We start from the raw sequence: 18,711 nt of genomic DNA on the forward strand, positions 1-18,711 counted from the left end.
CTCAAATGGATTTTAACGAAAGGTATAAAATTCTGATTGGAAAACCGGAATAGTCTTTGCAGGAATACGAAAATGGTGATTTTATACAAATTAACAGAAATATTCACATTGATATTATAAAAATGTAAAATTACGAAAATAAAATGGAACGGTAATTTCATCTACGTGTCATATCCTCGTTTCGGGAGCTTACTAATGCGTGCCGGATACTGGGAGCTTTCAAGTAAGCACCCTTTACAGTACATAATAATAATTAATTGAAAAGCTTCTTGGAACAAAGTCGTAATTTCCTTTAGTACGCTAGCAAATTACTTAAGTTTTATGACTTACAGGAATTATGTAATGAATGTGTCAGCCAGATTAAGCCTTAAAGTAATTCGTTTATTATTTTCCTTATGCAAAAGTTTCTAGGGGCATAACAGCAGCAAAATATTTTGATCTAAAATATTTTTTTCATTAAATGTGGAATATTAAAAAAATAATAACTACAGTTATCTGTTTTATAATAAGAATTTTAAACGTAGTTAAAAAATATATAAAAAAATAATTGTGTTGAAATCCAAGAGAGTAGTCTGAAAATAACAAAACAATGGTAAGCTTCATGTACTCTTCACACAGTAACAAGTTGTGTATATTTGAAATTTCTGATAAGAAACAAGTACTTTCGATCGGAAATGCAGAAAAACAATTAACTTTAGTACTTCTAATACTATATTAGTTGCGCTAACAGATAAATCAGTAAATAGAAATTAATGTGCAAACTCTCCCATAAAGTTCTATACACCACTCTGTTTAACCCCACAAAGCCCCGTCACACAATAATTTACGCAAACTGCGGAAACTTGTCCATATTTACCCTATTACATTTATTTAACAAATCAAGGTGTTGTCTTAACCTCTCTGTTATTTGTATTTCAATAATATCTGCAGCGGGAATACTAAGCAAATCGCAGAGTTTGTGGATTAAAAAGCAATTTGAATCGAGGCACGCTATGAATTAAGCGCCCCAGCGATTACGGTCCGGGGTTACTTTGCTCTGTGAATTTCGACTTTATTGCCCAAGTTTACCCCAAAATGGATCCATTATAACTTCGGAGGTTTGCTGCGGTGACAACTGTTCCAACGGCCACCTACAAATAATTGCTCTACACGGAGAATCGGATTACTAATAATCATTCTAATGATTTTTGTGTGTTTTACACCTGTAATTATGGCAGAGATTATGTTAATTAGTTTGGGAACTTACATCTTGTTACGGAAACCAGATATCATTTATTCCGTATTCCACGTATTGTTGGAAAACTACGAACATTATATTTCTTATTACTTTCATGTATTCGGAATCACCTCAAAGATAAAAATACTTCATTCAGAATTTCATCTGAATATGATCATCGAAATAAAACAAAACAGTGCCTTTATCTATATAGCAGATTGGTAAAATGAAAATACAGGAAAGATACCATTGACTTTAAGAAAATATGAATGACGTCAAAGAATGTGCTGTAGCAGAGACAAAGAAATAGATAAGCAAGAGATGGGGAAAGATTTACATGGATTATTTTTTCATTTAGAAATGTAATGCCCTATTAAAATACTACGAGTATAACAATTTTTTAGTTATTGTCATTATTAAATAAAAGTTTATCTGATTTTGTTGGTCATATACTGCAACGGCATTTATGCCAGCCTTCCGAAATATCAAATCGACAAACTTCAATCAGTGTTTAATGCAGGAGCACGGCTGACAACCGGGGTTTCAAAATATTCGCACATTTCAGAACACCTTCGTAACCTTCACTGGCAAAGCGACCTGAAAGAATCCAGTAAAAATTGTGCTGGATGGTGTTTAAATCCATCAATGAAATGGCCCCACCCTACATCTCTGAACTATGCGTCCCGAAAAATACTGGTCTGAGGCAGTCAACTCTTAGATCAGCAACATCATCAGCTGTAGGCAGACTGATAGAACCTAAGCGCAATTCAAATACTAAGTTTGGTGATTGCGCTTTCGAAGTATCTGGGCCGAAGGCTTGGAATAAACTTCCTCCGGAACTAAGATCCATAACAAGTCCAACAGAATTCAGGTCTAAATAAAAAAATTACAAGCTGTCATATCCTTAAATTAAATATACCATCCCTGAGAGAAAATCCAGTTATTCCCAATTTTTTAATTATGTCTTAAATCCTGTATCTTAATTTTGCTAGTAAACAATTAGATAATTTTAATTAAGTGTTAATCTCAAGTGACCTACCAGGTAAGTATTTTTCTGTATATTACCTCCATAAATAGTTAGTAATAACAGTACAGATCACTGTTGATATGTATTATAAATTTGTACAGCCCTTGAGGTGATTTTGCACAAAAATGACACTATACAAGTCATCCTATTATTATTATTATAATTATCTTATTACCTGATGGTTGCCAAAATGGCTTCTTTATAATATTTCTAAATAAAAAAATACTAAAATACAAAGGATGTCTTAGTCCAGCTGAAGGCAGTTAAGACTGTTCTATTTTAATGATATATATATATATATATATATTATATATATTGTGTTGATTTTCCACGTCCGTAGTTTTATGAAGTAGTTATTTCGGTAACTTTAAAATTTTAAATACCGACCACTCTAAATTTAGATACAGGTTAATGAAAATTTGTCTCTCTTTGAAAATGTTAATAGCTACAAATAAGTGATGTGAATTGTAATGAAGTTAAGGTGTTAAGAATGCTATTTTATTATTCTCCCTGGACGTGAAAGAAGAATGAAGTGAAACCGGTTGCGAAAAAAAAATTTATTGAATATAGTGTAAGTAGATCTGTATAAGATGTCATGACAATGGATTTTCACCGGGAATTAGTCAATTACTTTCTTATTAAAGACTAATATCACGAATCACATCATATATTTGGCGCCAGCGGTTTTCATTTTATGCGATAACTTTTAAGGAATCAACCCGACCAATAGAAAAAAAATGCAGTTAAAAGAATAATTTTTAAAACTCTTCAAATTTATAATTTTTGACGCAAAGCATCCTTCAAAACATATTCAATAACATCGACTATTTTAAAAAACATGTTTATTCTCGAACCAGGGTGACCAGATGATGTATTTTCCAATATGAAAATGTGTCTCATTTTTATTTAAATCAATAATATATTTGCCTACTTTCAACGTGATTACATTGCTTTTGTTGAGTTGGGTTGTAATATTAATATGACTTTATATTTCACAAGGTATAGTGATGTTCGAAATGTCGATATTGTGTTAAAAAGCTAAAATTATACCAGCATTGTATTTCTGAATGAGGTTAGACGTAATTTTATTAAGACTGAAAATAAAACCAAATATAAAGTTCTTAACACATTTTAATTAGGACTTAGTAGCATTAATCGGTAGAAGTACGTCCTGGTATGAGTTACGACCGTTAGAATTTTTTTTATATCGACGTATTATATTTTCATTTATATTATTTCAAGTAATGTAAAGATTTTGGAGCTGTCAGGGGGATATATTAGTATGCATTTCGACAAAAATAACGTTTCACTTGTAACCCACAGTAGTTGATAGTATGGGAAATAGCTGGTCACCCTATATTAAAATACAAGGAGGTTCGTTATAATGTGTTTTGTAAACAACGGCACTCACGAGGGTTTTTTTTTTGCTGGAGCTGTAAAGTGAAAAGTTTTCCAGTTATTTTTTCACTTTACACTCGCCTCCCTCAGCTAATAAATTCCAAGGTTCCCATTATAAATCTTTACTCTGACTCTGACATATATACATTTACATAAATATATATACACAATTCTTCGGAGGTGAGCTTTTAGCCGTAAGAAAGTAAAGCTCAAATTTCCCAACAGTTATCAATCTCGTGAATTTTGTGGAAACTCGCAAACAAAAAGAGAGTTTGACTTTTTCTTGTTAGCTAAGCGACGTTTTTAACTGTGTGTACTAACTGTTGGTTTTCCTGAACAATAGATACGTTTATTGGATGAAAGTAAGCTTTAGTATTAAAATCTTCCAGGAAAATGGTGTGATATTTTTTCGTAATTACGTTAAGCCGTGTAAAAATATTTGCTTAGCGAATAAACCTTTCCCGTATAATTGAAATAAAATAACGAAAAGCAATTTAATTTTCAACGAAAACACAATAAAAAACAAACAAACATCCCTGTCAGTTTTTGGTATATTATAAAACCTTGCAGCTCTTTTTTAAATATATATTTTAATGAAATTCGTGCAAAAGTTCCAATTGTTCAGAGCTAGAGGTATTAAGGTCTCACATTCTGAGATTTAAAGCCATTTGATATTTTATATTATTAATTATTGAAAGTTACAGGAAATATTATGAAAATATCATCCAGTCTGAAGGAAAACTGTGAACAATCTGAAAATAAACTTTGCAACTATGCAACCAATTTCACTGACATGGAGATCGAATATAAATACTTAGATCCGATATATCATACAGTTTAATAACTCGCGAACGCAAATAATATTTATTAGAGCAATAACACGGACTTCTTATAAAGAAAAAATATGAATACGATATATAGTTATATACTATTCACCATTTTCAAGGGAATTGAAATAGAAAATAAATAATAGGTTGTTGATACTGAAGGAGCTTCTATCTTGATTTGAATAAAACTGTTTTCTTTCCTCTCCAAATTCAGATTTCTTATCGTTTTTTTAGTATGTCATCACATCCAACAGAACTACATTCTCAAAAAAAAACCTTACGAAACGGGTGCTTTTTTTGGCTGCCACAAAACGAAAATGTTTTTTGTACGGCGATGTTTCCTTATATCTAGACACGGGCATATGCCCACGTTCATTCCCGACTCATTTATTTTACACAAAAGACGGCTGAGTGAACACCTCACATATTGTAAATATCTTCACTCAGACATTTCCACTAGCACAGTGATTTTTTTTCTTTCATAAAAAGTTCATAATTTCCGAGAGTATTCAAAATTCATCAGATAAAAAATTATCTTACCTTATTTACCTCGAATGATTAGTAAAAATGAATTCCGTGAAATTTTTAATACAAAAAAGGAGAACATGTGGAGGTTTTATTCAAGAATTTTGCAGTATTTTTACAATGTTCACAGAATATGTAATGCTGATTTTTTTTAAATTTCATCAAATTATTAGTCATCTTGATAAAGCATTGGTTAATTCTGAACATTATCCGAACACATGTTCATCCGCCTGCGTTGGTCTTAATAATATATCAGGACGAATTGCAAAAATGTTAGGACTTGTATGAACACGTTATTTTACTAAAAGTTTTTTAGAATAGCTTACAATCCCGTTTTTAACAAGAATACGATTAATTTGAAGAAATTTTCAATACATTAGAAATATTTTTAATCAGAATATTTTGTTAGTGTGTTTATCTAGACGTCATTTTCATCATTATCGGCCATGAAACATTTGAACGCCGCAGCGGTAAATTCAAAACAAACTTACTTTTCATGAAATTTCGCTTCGTAAAAATATTTGTAGTTTACAAAAATAAATCTTATTTGATTAGCAACACAATAAGCAATGAGATAAGAGTTCTTGCTTCTCGTTGGGTAAAGAATTTTTAAAATTTATAACTCATTATTTTATTATATTTTATTTATAAGTCATTCTTTAATGCGCCGCCTAACGCTCTGTTTGTGTAGTTTTTTATATTTTCTTGAGCATTTTACTTTTTTTATTGTGAAAAACACTTATAATATAATAAAACTTTAAGAACATTTTCGTATTCTCAAATATATATTTTTGTTGTGAGAGAAAGCAATTAAAAATAATTATGAGTTGTTAATACTCTATAAGGACTGGTTGTTCGGAGAATATGAACAATTCATCAAATTTAAACGTTCGTTTCCGGGTTTTGTGAATGACCTATTCAAGTTCTGTTATTATACCATCATAGGCTAGCTGCACGACAGAACTGAAATAATAACAAAACTTTCTACAAAAAATCTTTCACGGTCCTTGAAAATTAACAATAAAATTTGAAGAATTGTTCAAATTCTCCAAAACAACCCGTCCTGTGTATTTACTTGCTTTATCGATATGCGACAGTTTTAAGAAAATCGATGTTTTAATTTTAAATGTCACTGTAATTAATTTAATAAATTACAGCCCATCAGGTTTCGCTTATATCAAGCTACACGAAGGCTTATAATGTTAATATATATTAATTCAATAAATTGGTGTATTACAAAGTGTGTTTTTGTATTTAATTTCAAACGTCACAAACCAAAATATTTTCTTTATTTGAAAATAAAGTCAAAATTTTAAATAAGATGATGTGCAAACGTATCAACTCAATTTAATTAAGTTTTCGTATCAATATATATTATGTTTATTTTATGTATGGCATTTAACTAAAACAAACTCATGTTGCCATTGAGGCAAGTCTATTGATACAATTTAGCTTCATTTTCAGTTATGTTAGTGATTCATTTCATGCGATATGTAGAATAGTTAGCTCGCCATCCGTGCTCAAAATTGAATTTCACAGTTAATGTGTTGTTAAGGTATAAGCCTCGATTAGCATAAAGGTAGGGATATAACGCCAGTACAAAAGACGTGCTAAATAGGCTGCGAGTTTACCCAACAAGCCAAATTATATAGGATGCTACAATATCAAGACTAGTTTTAATATAAACTATTTTGGGAAACACTAATAATGTTATATTGGCTGATATTTCAAAACGCTTTTCGTACACACTAGACTGGACTAGAAGTGTGCCTCAATCATTAATTTGTTTTTCTTATTTTTTTTGTTATGTGAAGTTTTTGTTTTATACAAAAGAGCGAACCTATAAGTAAAATGTAAAGGTAAGCTAACTAAGGCGGGTTAAGGTAGGGGCTATTTTGAAGGATTTACGTTGGCAGTTGGCATCATGAGAACGACCCGTTCTCATGATGCCAACATTAACTGCAAACGGCGTTTCCCGCTCGTTTCCGTTGAATTTCACGTAAACGAAGATCAATTTTGCTAGCTCTTTAGAGCATGTTCCATTAAAATACCCGTAGAACAGACTTAGCATGTCTACAGTAGAGATGGCAATCGGTCTGTTAACAACTGATTGTCAATAAGAACACACACACACACACACACAATTTGCACATAACACTGGTCAACACATTTTTTGTCCCTTTAACGAAAGTAGCCAAATCTGACAGGAAATTTCACGCTGATTTCAGATATGTGATTAGTTTTTTTCTATCACGTCAGGTTTTAAGTTTTACCAAAATGTGTATTAATTCATTTTTATTCGTGAGTTATCATTGATTTTTTGATTTTTGACCATCCATTCCATTTGGTCATGCTGCAAACATGAAAGAAAACTATGACAACATGAAGCTGCTGTTGACAAAAAATGAATTTATAAAATACGAATGGAAAATATGTGGTGATCTAAAAATAATAGGGCTCCTACTAGGACTGCAAGCGGGATACACAAAGTATTGTTGTTTTCTGTGTAAGTGGGACAGCAGAGACAGGAAAAACCCTTATGCCAAGAAGGACTGGTCTATTAGAAAGCACCTTAAACCTGGCACGAAGAATGTTCAACATGCTCCCTTAGTAAAATCTTAAGATATCTTACTTACACCCTTACACGTTAAATTGGGTTTGATGAAATTTTTTCAAAAGGCTTCTCTAAGGATGGAAATGGCATGATTTACTTAAAGCAAAAGTTTCCTAAGGTCAGCGACGCAAAAATTAAAGAAGGAATATTTGTGGGACCACAAATAAGGTAGGTCTTGACTGATCCGAATTTTATAACAGTGTTGAGACCAGTCGAGCTAGCCGCTTGGTCAGCCTTCAAGAATGTTGTCAAGAACTTTATTGGAAGTCATAAAAGTGAAGACTATATCAGCATTGTGTCTGAAATGCTCATAGTCTATAAAAATATGGTATGTAACACGTCACTAAAAATACACTTCCTTCACTCTCATTTGAATTTTTTCCCCGAAAATATGGGAGATGTCAGTGATGAGCACGGTGAAGATTTCACCAGGACATTGCGGATGTAAATAATTAATTAATAATAAATTTTTTTTAAAGAAAGACAAACATTCCCGGGTTACGAATAACCTGACAATATTTGAAAATCTCCTACTACCACCACAGTAAGCTGAAAATGTTGCTTGTGTTGTGATGGAGGACTTAGCCAGCCGAGGAATTGAACACACTACGCCTGGGTGGGACCCAAACGCGATGTCAACTCGGCCACCGACCGGTCGAAAAATGATACCGGAATATGATACCATGATAATGGAAAAGTGATACCAAGGAAAGTGGAGTCCATCTATGATAGCAGACTATTTCTGGACCCTGCAGAGAGACTCTCAAGATACTCACAAGCGCAAATCAGGAGCAAAAAAAATTAAATTGAATTAGTTTTGAAATTTTGTTAAGTAAGTACCCGTCATACTATGGAAGAATTATGTAAAAAAACTTTGTTAAATAATAAAAAAACCTGACCTATTAAATTTTTTTTTGTTTCATTTCGTGTTTATGGATACTAAATACATATAAAAAAATTAGCTATGCTTAAGGGACAGAACTTAAAAAAATAAATGTCGACCAGTGTAATCAAGTAGCTTTCATCAAGTACTAATATTTTGAAGGAAATAATAAAAACCTACTTTTATACTTTAAATAAACATCTTTCCACACTGAAACTTGTATATTTTTTATGGTACAATTTATCCTTAGATACAAAATACGAACATAGAGAAAACAATACAGTAAAATATGTACAAAATTTCCAAACAGCTATTGTGAAGAACAACGACACACATAATATATATACAGACAAAGAAGCAATGTACATCTTTTGTTTTTGTTCGGAGGGTATACTTACAACTAACCCTTAGAAGACGGGTAATGTTTTGTAAACATCTTAAAGCCAAATATAATATAGAAACTAACATTTGAAATAATTAGAAAATAATCGTGGAAAGATGGAAAATAAACGAAAAACCGATGTATCTGTAATATTATTATTGTTTTAATAATTACACAGTCTAAAGTATTAGTCCAAAACTTTTATTCGCAGACTATTGATTCTTATGGTGTTGACTCATTACAAATAATATTTTCATCTATTTTATGAACGTAAAATGTACAATCCTTCTCTTTATTCTTATTAACTAAGACAAAGTGTTATGATAGAACCGACAGACAAGCAGTGGTAGCTTTATATATTTCACATATATATTTAAGAAAACAAACTAGTTTTGGATATAAGATGATACTAAAGGTGAATTAAATGAAAATTAGTTTTAAACTAAAACCTTAATAAAAGTTTAAAAAAGCAACATTATAATTTTTCAATAAAACAAAAACACTGTTTAAAAACTTTTTTTTATTTTATCTAAATTTTTTGATGTGTTGTCGATTTAGCTTATTTGTTTAATTGTAAAATAGTCCAGTATCATTTAATATTTTCATGATACGTTTCTTCTGTAAAGTTATATATATATTTTTTTTAAAAAGCAGGTTTATCGTTTTCTTAATGAAATAAAACAATATTTGAAAAAACACGCGTTTTTTAATTTTGCTTTTTTTTCGTTAAATTCAAAAGCCCAACACAATTCATACATTACATTATTTTTCTAACACACACTTAATATAAAGAGTTTTAAGGGACACACCGAATTCAAAAATTTTTACTTATAGTTTTTACTCGAAATGATGTCAGGAATCACCGGTTTAAGTGCGTCTAGTACGTCCTTTAACATCCTACACTTTTATATCAAGCAATTCATAAGGTGTCAGAAATTTAATTGTTAGGTTTCCTATTCTCTGCATGAGTAACTTTCTTCTAAATAACGATCAAAATTGCGTGCGAAATTAAAAGGTTTTGCCGCAAAACAAATTATTAATTTCATCCTCTAATCTAATCTGTTGGGGCAATTTTTTTGTTACTCGTCATGTTTTGCACAAACCAACGAGCAAAAAAATATTATATATTGTCGAGCTTTGAAGACAAACGGAGGAGATCTGATAAGTTTTATAACCTGGAAAGCTCTGCAGAAAGTGTTAATGATTTTTTTTCTTGTCAGTAAATGTAATGAGAGTGTTTGACTGATCATCGTTTTTCTAGTCACTGAATTCTGCTGTAATATTTCTTAGAAGATTGAAATGTGTGAACAGATAAAGCACGAAGATTCGTTTCTTTTCTCTTGAAGTGCTCTTAAAAGCGTATTCCCGAGTTCTCAAGTAGTTTGTCGTCAACGAAAAATCGAATTGACTTTCCTCTTTCACAGTCTTTAAAAATTACTAGGGCAATGTTAAACAATCGTAAAGATAATTTTATAATTATAAATTTATATATTCTTACTTTTAATAAAAGGATATTTTGTAATAATAGTTACATTTGGCTCCAGGAATATCTAATATAAATAATTTTAACTCTTTACTTTTTTGTACCATAAAAACACTTAAATTTTTTAAAGATAAAAATCGCGATGTCAACTCGGTTGGTGACCGAGTTGACATCGCGATTTGGGTACGCGTTTGGGTACCACCCAGGCGTAGTGTATTCAATTCCTCGGCTGGCTAAGTCCTCCATCACAACACTAGCAACATTTTCAGCTTACTTACTAATGGTGGTAGTAGGAGATTTTCAAATATTGTCAGATTATTCGTAACCCGGGTATGTTTGTCTTCATTTAAAAAAAAAGTTTCCCTTAATGATTTAATTTTACAATAACTGTTAATTCAACTTTTTTCATTTTACCCTATTTGTGCTGATAATATAAAAGCGACAAATAAAATTCTGAAATTAAGAGATAAAGTTATTCCTAGCGTTAATTAACACCGATTGGGATTGTTATTTCAAGAACTAGACAATTCCGAACAAAGAAATTATAATAGATAATTTATTATATCATTCCACCTAGTGTCAAAAATTTCGTGAGTTTCGCTTGAAGCACAATAAACATCGAGTATTCACCTAACAAAGAAAACAATGTCGTTGTTTCGAAAATAAATTACGAATTCCTGGAATTGGCTCTCTTTTTTTATTTTGCTGAGATGTTCTTTTTGATCTCGTCGACATTTCACAACCTTGGACCTCTTGTTACTCTAGCGAGAGCTTTAATATTTTCCGTGACACGTCAATTCACCATTTTCAAAAGCCCCATTCAGCTTTCGTAAAGAGCCAATGTCTTTCATCTTCTGGGCTGGTGCATTCGCTATTATTATTTCTTGAGAAGCTTTTGGCTCCAGAAAACTCTCGAGACAAAACTTTTTAGGTTGATACAATGCTGCTTATCTGTAAAGAAGCTCATCGTTGGGTAATCTATTAAACGAAATTTAATAACAGCTTTTGTGATCTCCATACAATCTGAAACCCTTTGACCGACCTTAACCGAAATTTGCTAAGTTGTTTGACGTGTCTTTAGAATCTCGCGCAAAATAGTTATAGATTTTAAAATAATATGTACGTTCAGTTTGAGTGAAATAGTTTTTGTTTAAATGTGAGCATTGTTTTCATTACATTATGTGTACAATGAAAGACAAAAAAATATTTATATAAGAGCTATTATAATATAAAAATAGCTCTGACGTCATAAAAACTCAATGCAGTACGTATTAAATTTCAATAGTTAGTGTTATTATTGTCAGTTAACAAAATCTTTTCATTTATGAGCTATGGAGTTTTGAATTTTTACTTAACCTAAACAAATATGCATGTTATTCAGTTGTTTTAATTAGTCAATAAAATAAATGTGTAGATCGATGTAAGATTGTCGATCGATTAGTAAATAATAATCATAAAACTAAGAAACGTGTTTAAAATGTTATACAAATAATACACAACCATTTTTGACTTCTTTATGATTGTTTTTAAATTGTTTTCAGTTTAAAACACGTTTATCAGAAAACCGGTTGAAGTCAAATTAAAGTGGGGGCGGTAATAATTATATAATAAAAAAATCATTGATTAATTTTTTAAGGTGATTTTACTAGCATTAATCGAGTTGAATAATTCGTAATATTATCGACTAATGTGGGTATCTATCTCATAAATATTGAAAATAAATTATGAATCAGTATATTCGGGTCTGTTATTAATGACTAATGATAATATAATGTTATGCTAATGGGGCAGAACATGCTGCCGGTATTTGATGTAGATATTTGAATAACCTTAGACTAACTGAAATACTCAAATGGCTAAAAGGTCCCTCGAATTCCAAGGGATAATTTTTTAAACGTGTTAACAGGAATTCTATAGAAATTATTTAAATTGTTTTGAAGCCGGAAGGTTTTAGTCAGCTTTTATGGACGTATTCAAAATTTAAACAAATAACTTTGACCTTTCCGTTGTTTTTATAGGTGTAATATTCTAAGTAATATTTTTAACGGATCGCTTAAAACTAATAAGTTTGAAACATTTTTTTTTTAAATTTTGCAGCAATTTATAAATCTCAGTAAAAGACGTGAGGGATGATGGCTTATTTTTTGGGTTTATAAATATGCAGAGTTTTCAATGACATATTTTTTTTAAATAAACCAATTAGTTGTGCTAATCTATCAATCATATATTAATATTCTCGGTTTGAATTCTACGACAATTACAAAATCGTTTTAAAAAAATGCTTAGACAACAGCGCACAGTGCTGCAAATTGAAAATAAAATAAACCAAAAACTTAACATTCCTACGGGTTGGATGCCTAATTCACAGCACAGAATGCATCATGCATAATGAACTTGTTAATTATTTTTAAATTTTTTTTTTTAAATATATTATTAATTTGAATAAATATAAGTGCCGTGCATTAGTCATCCAATCGGTAAAAATGTTATTTATTTGTGAAATAATGTTATTCTTTAATGTTTTTTAATTTACTTCTTCATTTTGTCCCCAATATTGTATGGGACCGTAGCGATGTATGCATAACTTTAAAAATTAAAGAAAAAACACTTGTACGTGAATAGATTATTATGTACTTAACTGAATTTTGTTATTGTTATTATTAGTCTAAACTCGGAAATTAATATTCTACAATGATGGAATCAATGTCCATGTTATGAATTATAGGTAAACCGTGTAGATACCTTTATGTTAGCATCCCTGCAAAGTTGTTATTTTATTCATAATGAATTACGAAATCAAAAATATTATAAGGTAGAAAATATCGAGATATGAAATATTAATATAATACTCAGTAGGTTCGGGTAAGAAATGAATTAAATTTTAGGAGAACATAAATATAAGTAGGATTCACATCAAATATTAAGCAACGGTCAGGTACAAAAATACAAGATGAAGTCATGGAAGTGGCTTCAGAACCTTCTCATCGTACCATTATGAAGCTAATGTGGATAGTAATAGTCAAAGGTAGTCGCGTATCTTTCTTGGCGAAGGAAAATAAATATAAATATCAAATGTTTTCCAACATTACAAAATACTACAAACTTAATTGTGTGTCTCATACTATTGTAATTATCTTAGTAATGGAAGTGTGTTGGGTAAATATTGTACAAATTATCTTAGTTCTCATAGTGTGTCGGGTAGAGATTGTACAAATTATCTTAGTACTCGTAGCGTGGCTGGTAAAGATTGTACAAATTATCTTAGTTCTCGTAGTGTGGCGGGTAAAGATAATACAAATTATCTTAGTACTCGTAGTGTGGCGGGTAAAGATTGTACAAATTATCTTAGTTCTCGTAGTGTGGCGGGTAAAGATAATACAAATTATCTTAGTACTCGTAGTGTGGCGGGTAAAGATTGTACAAATTATCTTAGTTCTCGTAGTGTGGCGGGTAAAGATAATACAAATTATCTTAGTACTCGTGGTGTATCGTGTAAAGATTGTACAGATCCGGTCCATATTTAATTTGAATTGCTTAATAAATAATTTGTTCATATTTAAGAATTTTATAAAATATACCAACTGTGAAATAAATTGCGTTGCTGAGAAAGTTTCACGGGTAGAGCAGTCACTGAAATGGTATAGACCCCCACGTTCAAATCCCTGTTACTGATTTTTCGATTTTTCAATATTTGTTTTTTATTCGTAATTAGTTAATAGTAAATTAGTCCTAAGCATTAGGTTTCCTGGTTCGGGGGTTCCTAGACAAGCTTAGTCCTCCATCGTTGCTTAAGCAACATTTCCGCGTATATGATATCTACTGGCACAAGGAGAAATTTAAATACTGTCAGCTTATTTGAAATCCTGGAACGTTTATCCTTTACAACCAAACCACTTTAATGTATTATGCAAAATCATATAATAATATTCTCCGCCAAATTTCTAAGTGACAACACGAAAAGTTACTCAAACACTTTGTGATGGTGAAATTTTACGTAATTAAATATATATTTTTTTAATTTAGTCACATTACTTGCTTTTATATCTCATTCTCCGTTTCATTTACTGTTTCATGTCATTATTATATAAAATCGATATCTAACAAAGATTAGAATTTCACTAATTTATATTAGTTTTATTATAGCTATCTGTTATTTTATCCTACTATGTGTACTTACTATTATATTTACCATTGTATACCTACTTGTTATACTGCCGTACGTGCTGTAATTAAATAATTAAACTAATAGAATTCCATTTTTAAACCCAATAGGGCCTTACTTAATAAATAAACAACGGATCTCAAAAATAATCGTAGAAAGCTAAAATGTATTTGTCCAGAACCATAGTCAATTAGTATGTAGTATTATAATATTGACCGGAGGAAAATTAATCATTGAATCAACGTTAATCAGCCTAAAACATTATCAATAAAGTAAAACCATTACAACGAAGTTTCCATTAAATGCTTGCTAGGAAAAAGTCTCATGGAAGCATATTAAAATGTAATTTAAGCTAAAAGGGAACATAGTTTGCCAACAATCAATCATAAAGTTAATGAGTATATAATTATATTTTTATGAAACATCTATTAAAATTTACTAAGTCTGGTGATATATCTCAAAAACATACTTTATTATATCTAAATAAATCACTCTGTTTGTACCACTTTTAATTAATAATAATCTACATGTTTAAAAGCCAATGTCTTCTTCGTCGGGAAAATTATAATTAACGAATTTAAAGATGGATAAGTTGAGACAAATAAAATTTTTGATTTGAAAATTCGTTAATTTTAATTGTCCTTACGAAGGAGCTATTTACTTTGAAATATGTAGATTATTTTTAATTAAAAGTGGTGTAAACAAAGTGTTTCCTTTATATTTATATAATCAATATAACGTCAAAAAGTAATTTACAAATTTTTAACAAAATAAAATATACTTCATCATTTTTTACGTTATTACCAGTCAGTAAATGAGTGAAAAAGCTAGGATAGTGTAAGCTGGTTTAAAAAAAAAATTTTACAAGTAGTGTTTTTAATATACTTTGTCTAATCATCAACGTGAATATGTTCAAGAAAAAAACCCACTGTTTAAATCCCAGCATAGTATCAAAATTAATATTAATTGCATAAAATACTTTTCACCTCACAGACACAAAAAAATACTTTTTTAAACTTAATAAAAAGCCCGTATTAATAAATATCGTTCATAATTTGTCTGCGCTTAATCACCTCAAGTCCTGACACCTGTCACCATCCTTTACAGGTTATTTTGTTCGAGAAAACATCGCCGTTTATCATGGTGAAACCAACTCGCGAAACTTACTTCAAATTTACTAGTTTTCTGTTTCAGCATTATTGTTCTAATCTACAGGGGTAAAAAGTTTGGCAAGGGATGGTGAGGAGAGCGCTCGGCTACTTAAGTGAATAAATAAATTCTGTTGACTTTAAATCTTAAATCTTGGTGACATCGGTTGAAAATTTAATAAGCAAAGAAATATAATTTGAACCGTTTTCTCAAATAAAATGCTGATGTCTAGCATTTTATGATAAAGTATTTATACTGCAATAAACACTTTTTTAATGAAATAGTACTAATGCTGTTAAAATAATATTTGAATTTAAAAAAAATACTGTTTGAAAATAAGTTGATTTTTTTATTTACACACCCGCTCTAAGGGGGGTGGGGGGGGTAAAATACTTCTAAAACAAAAGCTTTTTGCGATATCCACATTGTTACTTACATCACAGTACATACACGATTTTTCGTGAAATCCCAGAAAAACTTTCGGTTATCAGTCTGCATATAAAAAAATAATACCTTCACTGTTTTTTTGGTTTTCTTATATATTTCGAATTTCAACGAGCTTAATGCTTTTCCGGCTCCCCACTACTTTGTCACCGCAAATAAACCGCACGCGCAGTCCTAGAAGTTTCATTCGTTTTACTGAAAAGGGCTACAATAATAATATTTTCTTTTTATCGGCTTGCCGGACGGGTTGAACACAAAATTTTAACAATTCATCCAAATTCTAAGGTGATTCTATTAAAGTTCTATTCAAGTTCTGTTATTATTACATTTATGTGCAACAACTGTCCAATAATGATATAAAAACAGAACTTGAATAGAACCTTCACTGAACTTTAAAATCAACTTTGATATTGATGAATTGTTCAAATACTGTGAATCAACCCGTCTTTAATGATTGCCTGATAGGTGAAGGTGAAGATGAATGACATCCGGTTAACCGGTTGAAACGATAGGTAGTAACCAATACCTGAGTGGTACTGAAAGGAGACAAAGGAATATTAAGAGAAACGATCGCTGCGCAATTTAATGGGGGGCACTTGTAACCCCTCTTCGAATTGTACTTAATTTTTACCTTCAGATATGTATAGGTTAAAGTGAAACCAACTTTATCAGATTACAATAATAACCTGATAATTCCGCATTTTTTCATAATTACGAAATGTTAAATTTATTTATCTAATATAGGACTTAAACCTAGCAGAAGAATAAACTCGCGACGCTTGCACGAGAACCTGTTATATTTCACTTGACTACTAACTGGTCAATGGATTGTGTTATCATCAAGAGTTTATGCAGTGTGTATATGTGTGTTTTTTTATTTCGTTTGATACAGCACCAGACTATTAACCGACCGAAATTAGACCAACATTGTCATCAAGATTTCGGACGTATTAGAGACTGATAAAAATGTAGAAGGTGAAACCGTCTGACTGTAAAAATCTGGTCACGAAATATGGCAAATGTGGTCGGTGACAAGCTGGATATATGTATTTTTTTTTGTATTTGAAAAAAATCGTGTACCTAAAGTCAATAAAAAAAACCCATCAAATAAATTGTAAACACATAATGTTATCAAACGAACGACAAAATATCACAAATATTTCTTAGAAATTGAAACATTAAGTTTGGGAATACTTGTCTGATGTTGCTTTCCGATCTGATCGGACGAACCAAATACACGTCCGATTCTCGTATCCGATTTTTTCGGTCTCCGTAGTTTCCAATATGTCTAGCGAAAACTACGGTCAGCACCAAATATAACCTATAGCGGAATTTATTTATTTACAGACTTTCTCCAAGGTTCTTTTTCCCTATCATGGTACATCTTTATCCTTACGTTTTTATGTAACTACCGTACGTTTTTATGTCACTGACTCCAACCGTTTGGAGCCAGTGAGACTATAACATCTCCAATTGTGGTATTTTGCGAGGCTGAAGGTGTTATGGAGGGAAAAAGATGGGGTAGAGGAAGGTGGGAGAGTACCTGACTTTTCAGATCTTTTAAATTTATTTCACACCTCAACAATAAATGTACAATAGATGCGTTTTTTAGTACTATTTCACCTTGAATAGTGGACTTACACCACTATTGGCTACTGAAACTATCTTCCACTCTGAAACGTGCCGCAAATAAAATATATTTTATTTTAAATGAATAAGTTGTGAAATAATACAAATTAAATGAAATATTTGCTCAATAACCGCTACCTTAGGATTAATAGTCGAAACCCTTTGATCGCGAAAGCAGTCGTTACTTAGATATTTATATTTATTGTTTTTGTGTTTAATTCGTAGAACTCCATTTCATTTTTTTTAAATTTAATTAAAATCTAATTTATTAATATAATTATTTAGTTCTGCAAGTATGTTTTGGTTTTTGTTATTTTTTTTATTTTTTTTAGTAATTATTTTTTATTTTTAATAATATGTTTACATGGTACATAATTCATTTTACATCTTGGGTCTTTTTACTACTTTTCCATTGAAAGCATTTGCTTGTGTATGGAAGGGGAGTGTACATAAATGTTGTACTTAAAAAATTCATTGTACATAAATGTATGTTTGCTGTAGTATTTTTTTGATAGTAGTGAAGGATAATATATTAATATAATAAATTTTAAAAAAGAAAGGAAGTTATGGAAAACTAAGAAAATTTGTGAGATTAATTAAGTGACAGTAGTTTTTTTTCAGAATATTTTTAAAGTGTCTCTTGACAGAGAGCAATATTCGCGTTTTATCATTAATGCTTCTGATTTCTTCTGGTAGACTATTGAAAAAAGTTCTTCCCTGGTAAGTATAATGATGTTGTGCAAAAGACGTATTTAGTTTTGGGCATAGAAAAACATGTCTAACTGTTAGGCAAAACAGTTTGAAAATGGCCTTGAAACCTATAACAGCTGTAACAATAATAAAAACCAAAAAATACTTGCAGAACTTAATAATTATATTATTAAATTTGATTTTAATTGAATTAAAAAAATAGATATTTCTGCTTATTTAATTTATGGAACTCCATTTTAATCTTAAGTTTTTATTTTATAT

General features: G+C 30.6%; 1 protein-coding gene across 1 annotated transcript in view; it reads right to left on the minus strand.

The window, feature by feature from the left end:
* The window catches only part of LOC149421265 (uncharacterized), a 135,617-nt gene that overhangs the window by 107,826 nt on the left and 9,080 nt on the right, over positions 1-18,711 (minus strand). The gene's annotated exons all lie outside the window — the stretch shown is intronic.

The sequence above is a fragment of the Hesperophylax consimilis genome, chromosome 9, assembly GCF_061612785.1.
Source record: "Hesperophylax consimilis isolate HC1 chromosome 9, BYU_Hcon_1.0, whole genome shotgun sequence".
Taxonomy (NCBI): Eukaryota; Metazoa; Arthropoda; class Insecta; order Trichoptera; family Limnephilidae; genus Hesperophylax; species Hesperophylax consimilis.